Consider the following 20076-nt stretch of genomic DNA (forward strand, 5'->3'; position numbering starts at 1 on the left):
TAAAGTCTGTTTTGATTTTCTAAGTTCTTGACTGTTTACCAAAGCCTTTGTTACTCTCAGCAATCTTCCTTTTCATAGCAATGTTTCAGCTTGGTGGGGAGGCGTGTGCAGATGAAGATCCCAAGGTTCAAAGCTAGGGAGAGACTCACTCAAGATGGTTAGGGGCTTGGCTGAGGCCAGAGCCCAGGTCCCCTGATCATAATTCCTAATCGTGATTCATGTTTTTCTTCAGCCACCCTTGGTTGCTGCTTCTAACGGAAGAGAGGTGGCTGCTTTGGTTCATGGCTGATTTGTTTGCTCATTCATTCATGCAACAAATATTTTCTGAGGTTTGGGGAGGAGCTCCCAGTTACTGAGCTATAACCAGGTGTATCAGTTGCTTCATTCTGCACATATAGCTACCCTGTGAGGAAGGTTTTATTGTCATTACTTTTTTGCAAATGAAGGAAGAGAGGCTTTGAGGGTCAAAGATCAGCTGGGAAAGAACAAAGCCAGGTGCAAATCAGGGTCTGTGTGACTGCAGGGCCTGCGCCCTGTACCCTACGTTTTCCCTCGCCCTGTACCCTACGTTTTCCCTCGCCCTGTACCCTACATTTTCCCTCGGGCCAGGCCCTGAAGATGTGAGAGTGGTTCCTGGTATAACAGAGGGGTGTGCCCTTGCTGCGGAAGCCCAGAGGAGGAAGCACCTCCCTGCCCTCCTTGCCCTGGCTGACTTCCAGGAGGCAAGGAGTGGGGAGGGTAACTCACAGACGGATATTTTTTTTTTTATTTTATTTTTAAACTTTACATAATTGTATTAGTTTTGCCAAATATCAAAATGAATCCATCACAGGTATACATGTGTTCCCCATCCTGAACCCTCCTCCCTCCTCCCTCCCCATACCATCCCTCTGGGTCATCCCGGTGCACTAGCCCCAAGCATCACAGACGGATATTATCTGCGTATCTGGAAGCCAGAAGGAGAGACCCAGGCCAGGCTCAGGGTCCCCCAACCCCACGGGGATGTCCTAGGCCAGATGAGTCGAGACAAGCAGAGACTGAGTCTCATCAATGTAATATACATACCTGGGACCAGCTGGACCCCAAGTGAGAGAGAAAGCTGGGAAACTTTGATACCCAGGCCACCTCCCACCCCCCATCTCTGGGGCCCTAGACCCTGTCCCTACCTCTCCCCAGACAAGGAGCTCCGTTCATTCACCAATAAACGTGCCCAGTGGGGTCCTAGCCTCCTTGAACTGGAAACCAAGGGGAGCCTAGTGCAGAATTCGCCAGAAATCAGGAAACTTCCTCCTTTCCTTTGCCCCTCAACTCCCTCTGCTTCCTGGACAAGTGGTAATGAAACCACTCCATGAGGGGGTAATTTTTGGAGGATATGAGCAGAGGCACAAAGGCATGGGCAGGCCAAGGCACAAATATCAAGTGTCAGAGGAGGCCAGAATGGGTAGCAACTTATTTCTTGAGGATTTTAGAGGTTCAACTGCCTTCAATCTCAACTGACCTCAACATTGTGAGGTCAATGTTGATATCATTTCCATCTGATAGATGTGAAAACTAAGTACTCACAGAAGGGCAATGATTAAACTATGGTATTTTACTGGTTCCAGGAATCTAAGGGCTGGGAGTGGCTGAGGCTGGTGTGAGAGGGTTTAGAAGTGAGGGATGAGGGACAATGTGACTCTGTGTGTGTGTGTGTGTGTGTGTGTGTGTGTGTGTGTAATGCCCGAGGCCCTATACCCAGGGAGTTCCCAGCCCGGAAGGAAGGCGATATCCACAAGAAATATGGGAACCAGAGGTGGTTCCCATACTCCTTCTTGGGTAGAGAAGTATGACTAATAGCCAACATTCATTGAGCTCTTCTTATGGATCAGGCATTTCCTATTCAATCCTTACAACAACCTTATGTCATAGGGTTAGGGTTATTTTTTTATTTTTATTTTTTTTACAGATAAGTAAACAAAGGCTCATGGAGGTAAAATTAATTGTCTTGGACAAGGATTCAGTTCAGTTCAGTTGTGTCCATCTCTTTGCGACCCCATGGACTGCAGCACGCCAGGCCTCCCTGTCCATCACCAACTCCTGGAGTCCACCCAAACCCATGTCCATTAAGTCAGTGATGCCATCCAACCATCTCATCCTCTGTCATCCCCTTCTCCTGCCTTCAATCTTTCTCCGCTTCAGGGTCTTTTCCAATGAGTCAGTTATTTGCATCAGGTGGCCAAAATATTGAAGTTTCAGCTTCAGCATCAGTTCTTCCAATGAATATTCAGGACTGATTTCCTTTAGGATGGACTGGTTGGATCTCCTTGCAGTCCAAGGGACTCTCAAGAGTCTTCTCCAACACCACAGTTCAAAAACATCAAGGGTTGGCTGATAGCATTTTGCCAACTGTCCCCAGTTGCCATAAAATTATATGACTGGTTCCCAGAAGTTTTCAGGGTTTTATCTTTTTAATATATTTCTTATTATTTATTTGGCTGCCCAGGTCTTAGTTGTGGCATGCAAACTCTTGGTTGCCACATGTGGGATTTACTTCCCTGACCAGGGATCAAACCAGTGCCTCCTGCATTGGGAGAGCAGAATGTTAGCCACTGGACCACCAGAGAGGTCTTCAGGGTTAATGATATATCTGGAAGCCTTATGTAAATGGCTTCAAGCTGGGAAGAACTTGGGATGAGCTTGATGTGAGCAGTTGCAATGACAGTGGTGCTATTTTGACATTTGATCTGATCTAATTAGCAGATGGTCTGGACTTCCTGTAAATACAGCTTTTTAGAGCTGTTGGTCATGAGTATCTGAAACTGGGCTACATTACTCACTGAGTCTTTGCATCATGCTGGGAACTATGTGCTTGGAATATTATGAGCTCCATATACAGTGGAAGGACCTGAGGCTCAGAGAATGATCAGCTTGATTATGGTCGTGAAACCAGGACGTGACCAGAGGCAGAGTTTGAATGGAGGTTTGTCTGATGCCAGAGTCTGTGATCTTAACCACTGTCCTTTCTCAAATGCTTTCTATCCTCTGTCTCACTGGATGCTCACGGAAATCTCTATAGGGTAGATCTGTTATTGTTCCCATTTTATAGATGAAGTTCAGAGAGGCGAAGTAGTTTTTACTAACTGTTGCACAGCTATTAAGTGAAAAAGCTAAGCCATATGATTCCAAGTTAAAAATATACAGTGTATTTTCAAATCGGCCATTTCTGAGGCCCATTAAAATTCTTTGTGATAAAAATATGTAAGATGGATTTACCCTCTTAACGATTTTTAAGTATTATTAACTATATACACATGTTGTACCACAGATCTGTAGAACTTTTTTGTCTTGCATGATTGAATCTCTGTGCCCAGTGAACATCAGCTCCCTGTTTCTCTCTTCCTCCAGCCCCTGGCAACCAATATTCTTTTTGTTTCTATGAGTTTAATTACTTTCAAAACCTCATATAAGTGGAATCATTCAGTCTTTTTTGCGATTGGCTTATTTCACTTATTAATATTCTCAAGTGTCATCCATGTTGTAGCAAAAGACAGAATTTCTTTCCTTTTACAGGCTGCATAGTATTCTATTATATGCATATTAATCTTTTACCAGATTTTGTTTATCCATTTGTCTGGTGATGGACATCTAGGTTGCTCCTGCCTCCTGGCTATTGTAACTAGTGTTGCTGTGAACATGGGTATACAAATATTTCTTCAAGATCTTGTTTACACTTTTTTTAAAAAAAGAAATATACCCAGGAATGAGATGTCTGGGTCATATGGTAGTTCTATTTTTAACATTCTGAAGAACCTTCATACTAATTTCCTGCATCATCTTACATTCCCACCAACAGTGAGTGCACAACTGTTCCAATTTCCCCACGTCCTCACCAACACTTGTCATTTTCTGTTTTGATGAGCGAGGCCATCCTAATGGGTGCCGTCTCGTTGGAGTTTTGATTTGCATTTCCCTGGAGATGAGTGATGTGGAGCATCTTTTCATACGCCTTTTCCCCACCTGCCCCTTGACAATTTTTTAAACAAATTTATTTTATTGAGTTATAGTTGATTTATAACATTGTGTTGGTTGCTGCTCTACCACACAGTGATTCAGTTATACATATATACATATATTCTTTTCCATACTATTTTCCATTATAGTTTATCACAGGATATTTTTTTCACTGTCCTCTGTTTCCCTCAGTATATCCCAGGATAGTGAGTATATTTCCCCATGCTACCCAGTAGGGCCTTGTTGTTTATCTATTCTCCGTATAATAATTAGCACCCGGTAATCCCAAACTCCCAATCCCTCTCTCCCCATCTTTTCGTATGCTTCTGGCCTTTTATATCTTTGGAGAGATGTTTCTTCAGGTCCCTTGCCCATTTAAAATTTTTGTTGTTGTTGTCATTATTGAGTTGTAAGAGTTCTTTATATATTCTGGATGATTATTTGCAAATATTTTCTACAGTTCTGTAGGTTGTCTTTTACTCTGTTGATTGTTTCCTTTGGTATACAGAACTTTTAAAGTTTGATACAGTTCCAAATGTCTCTTTTTGCTTTTCTTGCTTTTGGTATCATACCCAAGTAATCATTGCCCATTCCAATGTCATGAAGCTTTCCCTCTAGAAGTTTGATACTTTCAAGTCTTATGTTTAGGTCTTTAATCCACTTTGAGTTACTTTTGTATATGATTGAAGATAAGAGTCCACCTTCCTGGTTTTGCATGTGAATATCCTGTTTTCCAAATATCATTTGTTGAGATTATCTTTCCCTGATTGTGTAGGCTTGGCCCCCTTGTCAAAGATCGTTTGACCGTATATGTGAGCATTCATTTCTGGGCTGTCCACTCTGTCCCATCGTTCTGTATGTCTATCTTTGTGCCGATAGCACCCTGTTTTGATTATTGGACTTTCTAATATGTTTTGAGATCAGGAAGTGCGAGGCCTCCAGCTTTGTTCTTTCTCAAGACTGTTTGAACTGTTGTGGGTACTTTGAGATTTCTTATGAATTTTAGGATTTTTTTCTGTTTCTACAAAAAATACCACTGAGATTTTAACAGGGCATTAAATCTGTAGATCGCTTTGGGTAGCATGGACCTTTAAACAATATTAAGTCTTCTGATCCATAAACATAGTGTGTCTTCCCACTTACTTGTGTCTTCTTTAATTCCTTTCAGTAATGTTTTGTAGTTTTCAGTGTATAAGCCTTTTGCCTCCGTGGTTAAGTTTATTTCTAAGCATTTGATTCTTTTTGATGCCATTGTAAGTGGGATTGTTTTCTTCCTCTTTTCTTTTTTCAATTTTTATTTATTTCTTACTTATTTATTTTTGGCTGTGCTGGATCTTTGTTGCTTCACGGGCTACTCTCGAGTTGCAGCGTGTGGGTCTCTCATTGCAGTGGCTTCTCTTACTGCGGAGCACAGGCTCTAGGGTGTGTGGGCTTCAGTCGTTGCGGCACGTGGGCTCAGCAGCTGTGGTTCCTGGGCACTAGAGCACAGGCTCAATAGTTGTGGCACACGGGCTTAGTTGCTTCGAGGCATGTGGAATCTTCATGGACCAGGGCTGGAAATCTGAGTCCCCTAGATTGGCAAGCAAATTCTTTACCACTGGAATACAAGGGAAGTCCCCTGGGATCGTTTTCTTAATTTCCTTCTCTCTTAGGCCCATTTTATCTTCTTTCTTCTTTTTTTATTAATTTTTTTTATTGAAGGATAATTGCTTTACACAATTTTGCTGTTTCCTGTCAAATCTTAACATGAATCCGCCATAGGTATACACACATCCCCTCCCTTTTGAACCTCCCTCCCATCTCCCTTCCCACCCCACCCCTCTAGACTGATACAGAGTCTTAGGCCCCTTTTAAAATCTTCATTCTACCAACAGGGAGACAGAGACCCAGAGTCATGGAGTGAGTTTAGTGTTTGAACCAGAATTTGCTTCCAACTTCACCGCTGCCGGGCAGGAGTGAGATGGATACAGAGCGGACTCTCCTTTCCATGGTCCCATTCAATTCCCCGCTTTGGGGAGCAGAGGGAAAAGCAGGGCCCCAGGTCAAAGGCATCTCTTCCTGGGTCCTTGCAGCCTCTGAAGCGCCTGCTCTCGGGCCATAGGACAGGTCTGTGAGTGGAGGAGTCGGCCACAGAGTGGTTTGCTTCCAGCAGGGGCCACAGCTTGGCCTGGGAGAGACAGGCTGGGCCTTGGAGTTCAAAATCTCATCGGCCATTTCCCAGTTATGTGACTGTGGACAAGTCTGTTTCATTCTCTGACCTCACTTCGTTCCCTGGAAAAATGGGCATTTTGTAAAACTCACTTTGTGAGGCTGATTTGAGAAGGAACTATGATCATGGGTAAGAGGTGTCTGTTCATTTAATTAGTAAACGATGCTCAAGGCCCTCAGCTTAGGTGGGTGGCTCCTACACCACCCCCCGGCCACATCGTCCCCCACAGAGCATGGTGTCCTTGAATCCAGGCGAGAGTGCTTCCTCAGAGCCTGAGTTCCTCCCACACTCCCAGGCTTGCGGGGTGGTGAGGAGTTGCTGAGGCATGGAATGTGGATGAACTTAGATATGACTGATTTTTAGCTTATAAATATTTAGACGCTTGTACTCTGGACCCCAAATGGCCCCACAATATTAGGGGCCAGTCTGACTGGTAAACACAACTTTCCAACCCACAGTCCGCACTGGGGAAGTACCCAGCACACACTTCCTGTTGCCCAGATCTCAGTGGTTCCTCCCCTCTAACGGTCCAGCTGAGGACAGGAGCCTTTTCTCCAGGTCCCCTAGGGGCCAGATTGTTGGCAGACAGATGAGACTGGTACCAGTGGGAGTTGGGACTGAATAGTCTGCAGGGCAGAGGGTGGGAGATAGAGATGGTAGAATTCTTCTTGTCTTCATGAATATTTATACCCTCTTGGCCCAGCTTCAGCTAAACGTTGGGCCTGAGCTTGCTGCCTGGACTTGATCCATCAGGGTGGCCCTGCCCGCCTGTTAAGTTGAGTGGTTCAGAGTTGCCTCCTTCTCCCTCTAAATGCTCATTCCCTTCCTGAGTTGTTGAAAGCTTTGCTGGCATTAGCCCAGTGCTGTGTCTGGAGCTGGCAGGAAAGGCAATATGTTAGAGACCCTAAGGTCACTGGTGATCCATAGTCCCCTCCCCTGTCTTCAACTGACTGGAGACACTTGAAGTGATTGGAGACACTTGGAGACCAACAGTGAGAGAAAGTCACTTGAAGTGATTGGAGACACTTGGAGACCAACAGTGAGAGAAAGTCCTGACCATTTGTGGCAACTTTGTATGCTTATTTTTGGAACTTTTGTTAGGGTTATAAGATTGTGCAGATGAGGAAATCCAGGCTCCGAGAGGTAAAGTCACTTGCCCAAGGTCACACAGTAAGCAAATGCAGAGTCAGGTAACAACCAAGGTATTTCTGACTCCAGAGGCCTTTTCCGCAATCTGCTATGTCTCCCCTAGGGAGACGGGACACCTTTTGTTTATGCCAGTTTCCTCTAAATAATCATCAGGGCATGGTCATTCATGCATTCGATCCCCTGTGTGTGACACTGAGAAAAAAGAGATAAAAAAGATCTAGTCTCTAACCTCAAGAAGTTCTCAGCCTGGTGAGGAAACAGCCACAGAAATCAATATTTACAACATGTTATGCTGACAGCTGTGCTCAGTACCATGTCAACCCAGGCAAGGCAGCAACTCGTTCTGTCTGGGGCAATCAGAAAAGGCATTCCAAAGGAAGCCCTCTTTTAGATTAGGTCTTAAAAGATGAGTAAGATTTTCCTGGGTAAAGCGATAGGCAAAAGGCATTCTCAGGAGGGGCCGTGGCATGTGTGCGGGCACCGAGGTCTGAGGAGAAATCGTTTTTAAAGAAGCAGCAAGAAGTTCAGTGTGGGGACTTCCCTGGTGGCCCAGTGGTTAAGAATCTGCCTTGCAATGCAGGGGACGCCGGTTCGATCCCTGGTCGGGGAACTAAGATCCCACAAGCCATGGAGCAACTAAGCCCTCTCACTGCAACTACTGAACCTGTGCGGTGCAACTAGAGAGTCTGTGCACCACAACAGAGGATCCCCAAAGACACAGTGAAGATCCCACGTGCTGCAACTAAGACCTAATGCAGCCATATCAGGAAAAAAAAATTCAGTGTGATTAGAGGGCAAGGGGCAGTAGAGGCTGGTGAGAGAGGAGGTGGGAAAGGAGCTTGCACCTGGTCCTGGGCAGGGCGGAGCCATGGAAGGTGTTAGAACAGGCAAATATGTGGCTGGCAGTGTGTTGAGGCATAGTACTGCTCAAAATTCAGTGTGCATATGAATCACTGAGCAATCTTGTTAAAATAGATGCTGTAACAGCAAGTCTGCTGTAGAGTCAGCTTCTGCATGTCTAACAAAGCTCACAGGTGATGCTAATACTGCTGGTGCACGGACCACAATTTGCATCATGAGTTTGTAGAGGGCTCAGCCTGCCTTCTCTGGAGGCTGCTCTCAGGGGCCGGCAGCCACTGTGCTGTTTAGTTACTGGAGAGATAGGCCTCCACCATCCTCTTGGGTCACCCTCTTTCAGCTCTCATCTCACAAGAGTTGATGTTATTGGTTGCTAGATATTTGCTTACTAGACAGATGTTTATCAAGCTCTTACTCTGGGGACTTCCCTTGTGGTCCAGTGGCTAAGACTGTGAGCTCCCAATGCAGGGGGCCTGAGTTCCATCCCTGGTCAGGGAACTAGATCCCACATGCCACAACTAAAAAATAAATAAAATAAAAGCTCCCCTCTAGCCAAGTTTGTATTGGGTGCGGGGATAGAGAGAGGGATTGGAAATGCTACTTTCTGGTCCATGTCACTCCTGTCTCTTGCCTCTGAAATAGTCTCTCTGCTTCCACACTTGTTCGTCACCATCTATTCTCTGCCCAGCAGCCAGAGAGAGTCGGATTATGCTGCTTATCTGCTTGACATAGTCCAGCAGTCCTCCAGTGCTTATAGAATAAAATCTAAACTTCTTACTGTGGCATAAGAGAGATTTGGGGTCTGTTGCCCTCTGATCTCATCCTTGTTGTTGTTAAGTTGCTAAGTTATGTCTGATAACTTTCTTTGCGACCCCGTGGACTGTGGCATGCCAGGCTTCTGTGTCCTTCACTAATTCCAGGAGTTTGCTCAAACTCATGACCATTGAGTCGGTGGTACTATCCAGCCATCTCATCCTCTGTCATCCCCTTCTCCTCCTGCCTTCAATCTTTTCCAGCATCAGGGTCTTTTCCAATGAGTCGGCTCTTTGCATCAGGCAGTCAAAGTATTGGAGCTTCAGCTTCAGCATCAGTCCTTCCAGTGAATATTGATTTCAATCCTAAAGGGTTGGTTTCCTTTAGGATTGACTAGTTTGATTTCCTTGAAGTCCAAGGGACTCTCAAGAGTCTTCTCCAGCACCATAATTTGAAAGCACCAATTCTTCAGTGCTCAGCCTTCTTTATTAGTCCAACTTTCACATCTGTACATGACTACTGGAAAAACTATAGCTTTGACTATATGGACCTTTGTTGGCAAAGTGATGCTTCTGCTTTTTAATATGCTGTCTAGATTTGTTACAGCTTTCCTTCCAGGGAGCAAGCGTCTTTTAATTTCATGGCTGCAGTCACTGTCCACAGTGATTTTGGGGCCCAAGAAAATAAAATCTGTCACTGTTTCCACTTATTTCCCCTTCTATTTGCCGTGAAGTGATGGGACTGGAGGCCATGATCTTAGTTTTTTGAATGTTGAATTTTAAGCCATCTTTTTCACTCTCCTCTTTCACTTTCATCAAGAGGCTCTTTAGTTCCTCTTCGCTTTCTTCCATAAGGGTGGTGTCATCTGCATATCTGAGATTATTGATAATTCTCCTGGCAACCCTGACTCCAGATTGTGCTTCATCCAGACTGGCATTTCACACAATGTATTCTGCATATAAGTTAAATAAGCAAGGGGATAATATTCAAACTTGATGTACTCCTTTCCCAATTTTTAACCAGTCTGTTAGTCCATGTCTGATTCTGACTGTTGCTTCTTGACTTGAATACAGGTTTTTCAGGAGACAGGTAAGGTGGTCTGGTATTTCCATCTCATGAAGAATTTTCCACAGTTTGTTGTGATCCACACAGTCAAAGGTTTTCACATAGTCAATGAAGCAAAATAGATATTTTTCTGGAATTCCCTTATTTTTCTATGATCCAGCAAATGTTGGCAGTTTGATCTCTAGTTCCTTTGCCTTTTCTAAACCCAGTTTGTACATCTGGAAGTTCTTGGTTTATGTACTGTTGAAGCCTAACTTGAAGGATTTTGAACATTACCCTGCTAGCATGTGAAACGAGTACAATTTTAATGGTAGTCTGAACATTCTTTGGCATTGCCCTTCTTTGGGATTGTAATGAAAACTGACCTTTTCCAGTCCTGTGGCCACTGCTGAGTTTTCCAAATTTGCTGGCATGTTGAGTGCAGCACTTTCACAGCATCATCTTTTAGGATTTGAAATAGCTCAACTGGAATTCCATCACCTCCACCAGCTTTGTAGTAATGCTTCCTAAGGCCCACTTGACTTCACACTCCAGAATGTCTGGTTTTAGGTGAATGACCACACCAACATGGTTATCCAGGTTATTAAGACCTTTTTTGTACAGTTCTTCTGTGTTTTCTTGCCACTTCTTCTTAATCTCTACTGCTTCTGTTAGGTCTTTACTGTTTCTGTCCTTTATTGTGCCCATCCTTGCATGAAATGTTCCCTTGATATTTCCAATTGTCTTGAAGAGATTTCTAGTCTTTCCCATTCTATCCTACTCTTCTCATTTCTCTGGAGACACTGACCTTTCAGTTCTTTGAAACTGACACCTTTACTTTCGGCTTAGAGTACGATGAATTTATTCCCACTGCAGGCCCTTTGCACATGATACCCTATGCCTGGAGTACATTTCTTCATCTACATTTTCTCCTGACTTGTTTCTTCTCACTTTTTAGATTTTAGCCATGAGAAGATACAGGTTTTGTAGGACTCTAAAGTTTATACAATTTGGGGGGCCTTCTTTAAATTAAAGATATGAAATTATAAATATACAATTAAGAGCAAGGCCTTAATATACAATTAAGAACAACTTCAAGGCCTAGGAAGGGATCTTGAAGTTTATGCTTCATTGGCTTCACAGTAGATCTGCCTTTGGTTTCATTTATATGTCACTTCCTCTGAGAAGCCTTCCCTGGTTACTCTATTTTAAGCAGCCCCCATCCAATAATCATCACGTCAAACTTTTTATTTCTTTTGTTGAATATATCACAAGTTGAAATTACCTTGTTCTTTTATCTCTCTCCTTATTTTTGTTTGTTTTCCACATCTAGAGTATAGCTCCTTAAGAGCAAGAATCTTGCCTGTTTTATTCCCACAATGTCCCCAGGACAGTTCTGGGCACCCATTTGGGTATCAGGTGAATGAATGGACACGGTCTTGGTCCTCTGGGAGCTATGGCCCAGTGCTGGAAGGACACACACAGGCAATTTCAGTGAGTTTTGGGAGCCCAGGGGATGGGCATTAACCAGGCCTGGGGAGAGAGGAAAGGGTATGAAAGGGTCAGGGAGGTTTAGGAAAAACTCCCTGGAGGAACGGAAGCCTTAAAGGATGACCAGTAGTCAACCAGGCAGAGAGAGGGAGGGAAGCAGGAATGAAAGTGTGGATGGATGAGTCCCAGACCCCGAGGAAACTTGGCTGGTTACATTTTGGGTGATTTCAAGGGTTCTGTTGATGCGAAGGGACTTCTGCGCACCATATTCGGAACGAGGGCCAAGGGAGTGGGAGTCACCTGGGGACCTGGAACTAGAAGGAAAGTAGCCGAAGCAGCAAGAGTCTGGGTGGTGGGAACTGGAGGCTCCAGAGACAAGGCTCCAAGCAAAGGCAGGGTGTCCGCCTGAGACTTCCACACTGACTCTGGCCCTGTGTCTGGAAGAACGAGGCCTACTTCTGCTCGGCCTCCTGTGGGGCCGTGTGGACTGGGGAGGATCAGGGGTCAGACAGACCCAAGTACACATTGTCACAGGTTGGGTTCCTGGGAAGATGCTTCTCACGTGAGATTAGCCCACAGATGTGTTTTTCCTGGAAGATTTTTAAGCAAAACCGAGATATTGTATAATCCTACCTGTAAATTCTTTTTGTTGTTCAGTTGCTAAATTGTGTCAGACTCTTTGTGACTGCATGGACTGCAGCACGCCAGGTTTCCCTGTCCTTCCCTGTCTCCCGGAGTTTGTTCAAACTCATATCCATTGAGTCAGTGATGCCAGCCAACCATCTCATCTTCTGTCACCCCCTACTCCTCCTGTCCTCAATCTTCCCCAGCATCAGTGTCTTTTCCAATGAGTTGGCTCTTCGCATAACTACTTTAGTTTGTGTGTATAATAGATCAGGAATTAAAATCTAAAACTAGAGACATCCCTGGTGGTCCAGGAATTAGGACTATGAACTTCCACTGTAGTGGGTGTGGGTTCAGTCCATGGTGACCTAAGATCCCAAATGCTGGGCAGTATAGTAAAAAAAAAAAAAAAAAAATCTAAAAATATATAACCAATATATCAAAATTACAACCTCACAAAATTAACATCATTTTTTTTTCTTTTTCTGGCTGTGCTGTGCAGTTTGAGGGAGCTTAGTTCCCTGACCAGTGTGGAATCCTAACCACTGGACTGTTAGGGAATTCCCAGCATCAGTTTCTTAATTCCATCTAATACTTTGTATTGGAGTTCTCCTAGTTGTCTAGCAAATATTTTTTCATAGTTTGTTTAAAACAGGATACACACAAGGCCCACACACAGCATTTATTTGCTCAGCTCAGATTCTTGAACGAGAATTTGATGTTCCACTTCCTTGCCTCTCATTCACGCCTCCGCTCGCACTTAGGAAACTGCTCTCCCTCTGATCACGAGGGATAGACTTCCGAGTGGCCCGTGCAGTGTTTGCTTTTTTGTCTGCACTGTGCTGGGTCTTGCTGTGGCTTTTCACACCACTGGCCACTTTCCAACACTCTTGAAACTGTCTTCGCATGAGGACTCCAGTGTGGTCCCACCCTGGTCCTTCTACCTCTTGACCACCCTGTCCCTACCTCCTTCCTAGGTTTTCCCTCCTCCTCTGACTTCTCTTTTGATGTTGGGCTCTTTAGGATCCTCCTGGGTGTTTCTTAGGTACTATCCCTGTTACACGTCCCCCATGGAATTCCTCCTCCCTACCCACACACTCTTCCTCTTCAGTGTCATCTCTGTGAAGACAGACTCTACCCAGCTCTAATCATCTGGGTCAGAAACCTGGCCATTCGTGTCTCCTCCCTTTCTCTCAACCACTGTCCCTTGCATCACTAAGTTCTGTCCATTCTACCTCCAAATCATTCTCACAGCCATCCATTTCCCTATGATCTGCCATGGTCCAAGCCTCCTCCAGCTCTCTGGACAATTGCAATGATCTTTTTCACCATCTCTCTGCCTCTGGCCTGAAGCCCCTCCAGTTTGTTCTGTACACAATAGTCAAGTGGATGTGAGAGTTGGACCATGAAGAATACTGAGCACCAAAGAACTGATGCTTTCAAACTGTGGTGCTGGAGAAGACTCTTGAGAGGCTCTTGGACTGCCAGATCAAATCAGTCAATCCTAAGGGAAATCAAACTCAAATATTCATTAGAAGAACTGATGCTGAAGCCAAAGCTCCAGTACTTTGACCATCTGATATGAAGAGCTGACTCATTGGAAAAGACCCCGATTCTAGGAAAGATTGAGGGCAGGAGGAGAAGGGGGCAACAGAGGATGAGATGGCTGGATAACATCACTGACTCAATGGATGTGAATTTGAGCAAACTGCAGGAGTTAGTGAAGGCAGGGGAGCCTGGTGTGCTGCAGTCCGTGGGGTTGCAAAGAATCAGACAAGACTTAATGACTGAACAACACAATGCTCAAAGTCATCTTCCATAAACACAAAATGCTACATATGTCAATGACTCCCTGTTTTCTGCAGAATCAAGTACAAACTCCTTTAGCCTAAAATTCAAGACCCTACTTCAGTAGACTGATGATGCTTACTTTGTAGGTCCTGTCTATCCTCACCACCACCCCATCCCCTTAGTGAAAAGTGAAAGTGCAAGTCCCTCAGTCGTGTCTGACTCTTTGCAACCCCCTAGACTATACAGCCCATGGAATTCTCCAGGCCAGAATACTGGAGTGGGTAGCCTTTCCCTTCTCCAGTTTTAGCCAAACCAATCTTCTCAAGTTCCCCGAGAAGAAGGCACATTCTCTGCTTTCTTCCAGGTCTCTTCCTCTCTCCCAGCTGCATCAGGCTAACTCCTTCTCTTCCTTCAGCCTAAGCAGGAGTTGTTCTGGACCCTTCAGTCTGGGCCGTGGGCACCACTCAGAATGACCCTGACATCTAGAACCTCCACCATAACACTTGTTCAGTCGCTAAGTTGTGTCCTGCTCCTTGTGACCCCATGGACTGCAGAGCACCAGGCTTCCCCGTCCTTCAGTTATCACTTATCTGTTTCTGCATTTCTCTCTTGAAAATGTCCTGTTAGTCCCTGAAGGACAGAGACAAGGTCTGTTTTCAGAGGCCTCAGAACTGCCCAGCTGTGAGCTTGTCCAGTGAAGGTGTGAGTGAGTGACCGAATGGGTGAGCTGCGCTGTGAGGTGGTATTCCCCATTCACATGGTGAGAGTATTTTTTGAATAATCGATTAATGCCCCCAAAACCCCATCCCACCCCTAAATCCATGACGAACAAAATACCAAAGTTTTCAATGAAGTCTGCATAATAGTGCCAGGCAGGGCCATATTAGAGTCTGAGGGAAAAGGAAGAGTCAGTAATACTGATTGGGATTCTTTAAAATTGCGTTAAAATGTTATTTATCTGGATTACTGAGGTTTTTGGTGCTCCCTTAAATTTTGTACCCAGGTGAACACCTCACAAACTTTACTGTAATTCTGATCTGGGAGGGAAGACTTCCTCAACAGGCCTGGACAGGCGTGGTACAGGGGTCAGGGCCCAGGAGAGTGTCCTGGGTGGAGTCCTTTGTCTGGAGAAAGATCACTTTGGAGTTTTCCCTACCCTGCTGGACTGGAGCCTAAACCCAAGAAGAGGAAGGGACTTGGTTGGGGAGAGGGGTTGGGGGTGGGGGTGGTTAGGGATGCAGCTTCCTTAAAGACCCACAGTGAGCACCACACACTGCCCAGTCCATCTGTGGGCTGCCTCCCCACCTCTCAGACCCCAGGAACAGGGTCCGCTAAGGCATGAGGGTTTTGTCCAGCAGGAAAAAGAATCAAGGGGAGTCCCAGATGAAGGGGCATCTCAGGCTCACCAGAAATGAAGGGAAGGAGGCGGAGCTGACATGATGGAGCATTGATTTTCAAATTTTCTAGTTTCGAGATCTCTTTATATTCTTCAAAATTATTGAGGGCTCCAGGGAACTTTTGTTTACATGGGTTATATCTCCCAATGTTTACTCTATTCAAAAGCAAAAATGACATTCTAAAACGTTTTGTTTTTAAATATGAAACCAATAATAAACTCAGTTCATGTTAACATAAATCATGGTTTGAGTAGAAAGTAACTAAAGTTTTCAAAACGTAAACAATTTAGGGAAAAGAGTAGCATTAATTCACATTTTTCTTTTCCAATCTCTTTAATATTGGGTTCAATGGAAGACAGCTGGGTTCTCACGGCCACTTCCTCATTCAATCTATTGTGATAACACTGGGTTGAAGCATACGAAGAAAATCGGCCTTCCCACAGCTATTAATTTGTAAAGGGAGAAATATTTTTATGGATTTTTTCAGACTAATTGATGATATTCTGTCTTAAAACATTACTTATTTATCTATTAACTTTTTAACCGCACTGGATCTTTGTTGCTGTGGGCGGGCTTTCTCTAGATGCAATGCATGAGCTTCTCCTTGAGGTGGCTTCTCTCTAGTTGCAGAGCATCGGCTCTAGGCACTGCTCTGCAGTTGTGGCACACGGGTTTAGCTGCTCCGCAGATCTTCCCAAACCAGGAGCCAAACCTGTGTCTCCGGCATCAGCAGGTTAACCAGTGGACCACCAGGGAAGTCCCTTGTCATCTGTTAGCAATGCGATATATTGGTTTATCTTGCCCTTTGAATCTTTTACCTCTGTGTAACTTGGAAACATCATGTTTTCCACTTTTGGAAAACGTTGGTTCACTGAGATATATAGGTCTTCCAAGTATTGACCTTTCATTATGAGGTGTTTGAAGGACAGGGAAGCCTGGAGCATTGCGGTCCATGGGGTTGCCAAGAGTCAGACACATCTCAGCGATGAAACAAGAACAACAATTATAAGGTATAAAAATTGCATTTATTAACGTAACTACAAAGCTCATCAGAACATTCTTTAGCTGCTGGAAAGCTGTCAACCTCATGCTGGCAGAAACAATTTTTCAAAACTTCTAGTTTTCTCTTGTTAAGTTCAAGTTTTATCATTGGCAACAAGAATGGGTCATTTGTTTTCCTTGATGAGACAGGTTCACTTTATTTATATTTGAGAAAAAGTCTGCCAGATACTCAAGTCTCTGAAAACACCGTAGTTCGCCAGTCATTTTTTCAAGTGATAACAGTAATATGAAAAATGGCTCAGCTCACAACTCAAACAATGGCACAATGGTCTTTTTCTGAAGACAACCACTGTATTCCAGTTTGCAGCAGTGATGTTTCCTATGTATTTCCCATTCTGATACACAGATTATTAAAAAGATATGTAGGGACTTCCCTGGTGGTCCTGTGGCTAAGACTCAGTGCTCCCAGCACTGGGGTCCAGATTCAATTCTTGGTTGGGAAACTGGATCCCACACGCTGCAACTGAAAATTCCACATGCCTCAAGTAAGATTCCAAATGATGGAACTAAAGATCAAAGATCTGGCATGCCACAACTAAGATTCAGGGTAGCCAAAAAAGAAAAATATTAAAAAATAAAAATTTTAAGAAATGAAAAAATTAAAATAAAAGAAGTGTACTTAAGATTTAATAAAATAATTTCCTTTCTTTATCAAGGACATTTAAAAGTGAAATTGGCTTCTCTTTTTTTTTAACATGGAATGCATGGCGGTGAAGAATATGGCACCTGTGACAATTTGGTATCTCTGCCTTGATTGGTGTTAAGGAATCAGCAGTTTTATTCACCCTTTTGTAACATTAGCACAAATGTCAACACAGTGAAAAGGACAAATAATGTCTTGGTATTATTATGATGATTGTTTTGACCTCATGGATCCCCTGAAAGCTCTCTCTCGTCCCTCATTCACATGGACCACACTTTGTGAGTTATTATCCTGTACCTTTGAAATAAAATGGCAGGATAGGTCACCTTTAGGAGTGGGAAAGTTCCCAGCTGAGTAGAAGCTAGCAATTTGCCGCTGAGGAAGCAATTTATGTATGTGTGAAACTCATTCACTTCACTGCATACTTGAAACTAACACAGCATTGTGAATCAACAGTACTCTGGTAGAAATTTAAAGAATTATGTAATTAAAATCAACTATGTAATTTACTCATTGGAAAAGACTCTGATGCTGGGAGGGATTGGGGGCAGGAGGAGAAGGGGACGACAGAGGATGAGATGGCTGGATAGCATCACTGACTCGATGGACGTGAGTCTCAGTGAACTCCGGGAGTTGGTGATGGACAGGGAGGCCTGGCATGCTGCAATTCATGGGGTCGCAAAGAGTCAGACACGACTAAGCGACTGAACCGAACTGATGTAATTTACAATTTTACTGGAGGGTGAGTTTTTTGTTTTTAAAGGAATCACAATGATGTGTTTGAATAATGGAACCTACATTTATTCAGCTAACATAGACAAACCACCACCATACTAAATGGAGCGAAGAACAAAAAGTTTATCAATCAACAAAATTCCAGTTACAACCTTTGATTTCTTTAAATTCACCTGGAAGTATCCCTAGACGTCTTCAAGTGTTTCCAATGCTCTGGGGCTCCTTAAAGGGTGGGTGTAATTAACAAGGCTAACCCATTCCTTTAAACTTTTTTTTTGGTTTTAAATTTAGTTATTTTTTATTTTTGGCTGTGCTGGATGTTCGTGTCTGAGCGGGTTTTTCTCTAGTTGCAGAGAGCAGAGGATACTCTCTAGTTGAGGTGTGTCGGCTTCTCATTGCTCTGGCTTCTTTTGTTGCACAGCACAGGCTCTAGATCACAGGCTCAATAACTGTGGTGCATGGGCTTAGTTTCTCCATGGCAAATGGGATCTACCCACACCAGGGATCTCCTGCATTGGCGGGTGGATTCTTTACCACTGAGCCATCAGGGAAGCCCCCTCTTCTTTTTATTTATTGGTTCATGGTGCTGGGAATAGAGTAGAATAGACAAAGTCCTTGATCTTGTTTTGCTCACAGTTAAGTGGGAGAGGGTGAAGCAATCATACAAACAAGAATATGATGACAATCGAGCTACGATTTAAGAAGTCCAGGGAGTTTTGAGATGGGACCTGACCTGACCTGGAGCTGACTGAGAAACTCCGTGAAGGAGTGAAATGAAGCGAAGGTCTGAAGCAAGAGTTGGAGCTGGCCAGGTGGAAGTATATGTGGACCCGGAAGAGCGCTCCAGGCAGGGGCATGGGTGTGCATGCAGCCGGCTCAGGCAGGAGAGTCCTGGGTGGGCTTGAAGACCCACCTGGGAAGTCCATTTTGGCTGGAGCCCCGTGAGAAGGTGGCACGAGATGAAGGTGGAACTGCAGCCAGACGTCAGGTCAAGGGTCATCAAATGGCTGTTTTTTCCGTTCCTGAAATTCTTTCTTGCCCTAGTCCTAGACCCACACAGATCCCTCTACCTGGAGCACTCTTCCTCGGCTCCTCTTTCAGGCCTCAACAGAAGTGTCACTTTCTTTCAAAGTAGATCTCTTTTTTTCTTCATATCAACACCCCATTTTCTTTGTATAGCAACTGAGTTTGTTTACATTGCCTTTGTCTGTCTCCCCTAGGAGACTGTAAGTTCCCTGAGGGCATGGTCCTGTCTGTCCTGTTCATTCTGCCTCTCCTGTGTTTAGCAGTGAGCCTGACGTGCAGTTGGAGCGCAGAAATATTTGTTGGATAAATGTATGAATGAACCAGATTTGAGATTCTGGCTCCATTCCATAATGCTGTGTGACCTTGGACAAGTCACATGACCACACTATACTCTGTAAAATGGGGATTTTACTTCCTATCTCAAAGGGAATTTGTGAGACTCAAAGAAGTACTGACTGTGGAAGCACTGAGCAGAATGCCTAGCTTCAAAAGAGGTACTCCTAAGTGTTTTGGGTTTTTTTGGGGGGGGTGGGCAGCATGCAGGATCCTACTTCCCTGACCAGGGATTGAACCTGTGCCCCCTGCATTTGGGAGCATGGAGTCCCAACCACTGGATTGCCAGGGAAGTCCGCTCCTAAGTATTGTCTTCCTTGCTTCTCGCTGTCAGTTCCCTACTTTTTTCTCTGGGCTGTGATATATGTATGATGAACTTCAGGCCTTGCTTAATCCCAACTGAGTCTCTTGCCATCCCATCCCCTCAGCTGCAACACAAACATCAGAGGTGCTTCTAAGCTTATGCGATGGCACCATAGTAAGAGGAACAAGAGTAGAGGGGAGGAAACACTGGTTTTGATGGAGAGTGGATGGGAGTGATGAACTGTTGAAAATGGACCAGACTTTGATTAGTGTGATTATGGCTAGCTTTAATCTTCTTTAATATACAGTTGAATCTTGAACAACTCAGGAGCTAAGGGAGGCAACCCTCCACGCAATTGAAAATCTGCTTATAATTTTAGTCGGCCCTCCCTCTATGGGGTTCCATATTTGTGGATTCAACCAACCATGGATTGTGTGGTATTGTAGTATGTATTTAATTTTTAAAAAATCCATGTATAAGTGGACCCACACAGTTCAAACCTGTGTTGTCCAAGGATCAACCATACTTTAAAAAAACTTTTTGTTTTTAAATTTTAGGCCTTTAAAAAGGTTGCAAAATAGTATAAAGAGCTCATGTATGGACTTCACGCAACATTCTCAATTCATAAACTACAGTACAGTGATCAAAACCAGGACATGAACATGGA

General features: G+C 44.1%; 1 protein-coding gene across 8 annotated transcripts in view; it reads left to right on the forward strand.

The window, feature by feature from the left end:
- PTAFR (platelet activating factor receptor) overlaps positions 1-20076 on the forward strand; it is a 72864-nt gene that overhangs the window by 12290 nt on the left and 40498 nt on the right. The window contains exon 1 of one of the 8 annotated variants that reach the window (XM_070775394.1): positions 9-19266. The exons of the other annotated variants lie outside the window; for them this stretch is intronic. The gene's annotated coding sequence lies outside the window, so the exon portion shown is untranslated. Of the gene's footprint in view, positions 1-8; positions 19267-20076 lie in introns of those variants that run through there. 8 annotated transcript variants of the gene reach the window in all.

This window comes from Bos indicus, chromosome 2 (genome assembly GCF_029378745.1).
Source record: "Bos indicus isolate NIAB-ARS_2022 breed Sahiwal x Tharparkar chromosome 2, NIAB-ARS_B.indTharparkar_mat_pri_1.0, whole genome shotgun sequence".
NCBI classification, from domain to species: domain Eukaryota; kingdom Metazoa; phylum Chordata; class Mammalia; order Artiodactyla; family Bovidae; genus Bos; species Bos indicus.